Source organism: Trichechus manatus, unplaced genomic scaffold (genome assembly GCF_000243295.1).
Source record: "Trichechus manatus latirostris isolate Lorelei unplaced genomic scaffold, TriManLat1.0 scaffold00150, whole genome shotgun sequence".
NCBI classification, from domain to species: domain Eukaryota; kingdom Metazoa; phylum Chordata; class Mammalia; order Sirenia; family Trichechidae; genus Trichechus; species Trichechus manatus.
The window spans coordinates 5,105,706-5,106,958 of NW_004444086.1; positions in this window are offsets into that span (position 1 = coordinate 5,105,706).

A 1,253-nucleotide genomic window follows, 5' to 3' on the forward strand; every position below is an offset into this window, starting at 1 on the left:
TATTGGGCTCTTTTTTTCATGGCAGGGACTACGCTAAGCACTGAGGATACAATTCTGGACAAACTGACTCAGTTCCTGTCTTCTTAGAATTTATAGTCTAGTAGGGTCTCGAGAATCAATATAATAATGACATAAATATACAAATATAATTGTGATAAATGCTATGAAAAATAAGTATCTATCACAATAATAGCCTGTAAACAATGACCTCACCTAGTTTTTCCCAAGGAGATGATGTTTGGCCTGACTGGTGGGTGAACACTAGCTAGATAAAGGGAGATATGAGGACGATTTCTGACAGTAGAACATCATGTGGGAAGGGCCAGAGCCTGGCCTTCCAACTCCTCATTTGCATCATGTGTGACTGTAGGAAAACAAGAATTAGCAGCATAGTGGTAGGAAACCAGATGAGGAAGATGGGCAGGGCCAGATTACACAGGTTTTTGTGTCTATCTTAAGAACAGAGGGTAGACTAAGACGTGATTGGTGAGGAGTGACTTGATAATCATATTTATATTCTGAAATTATCACCCAGACTTCAAAGAGACTTTCTGGCAGAGAGAAGCTCTGGAAGACCCATTGGTGAGCCATGGTATAGGCACTGCCATTGTAGCTATGGCCACATCATTAGCAAATAATGCTCTGGGACTGGAACCAAAGGCCTAAAGTAGGATTCTGCCCCAATGCTAACAAAAATGTTATAGATGAGATAGTGGGGAAGAAGAGATTGCCCCTAATCAAGCACCAACCATGTTAAAAGAATGTGGTCATTATTACTCTTAGGGCTAAAGACACCATAATGTGGCAAACACCTACACTGTGCTGGTGCTTTCCATCCACCATCTCTAGCAATTGCTACCATGCACCGAGTGCCCACTATGCTCCAGGAGCTCTATTGCTTTATGGGCAATTCACCCAATAGTCTTGAAGAGGAGGAGTCATCATGCCCACATAGCAAAGAGCAACATGAAAGTCTGGATTTGCACAGCTAGAAGGTCATAGATTGGTGTTTGTGCTTAGATTCCTGTCTTGTTTGATTTTATTCTGGAGCCCCAGCTTTTTCATTTTTACCCCTCCGTATCCTGGGAAGGTGAATTCTCACCTACGTTCCTGTGCACTCAGGCCACCTACTGCAAAGAGTAGCTCAGAAAGATGTCTTAAGGAGAATAAAGCAATGGTCTGGAATTTTTTCCTCTGACTTCTCAACTAGCATAGTTCATAATTAGCTTTTGAATAAAACTGCTTTCTGCCAC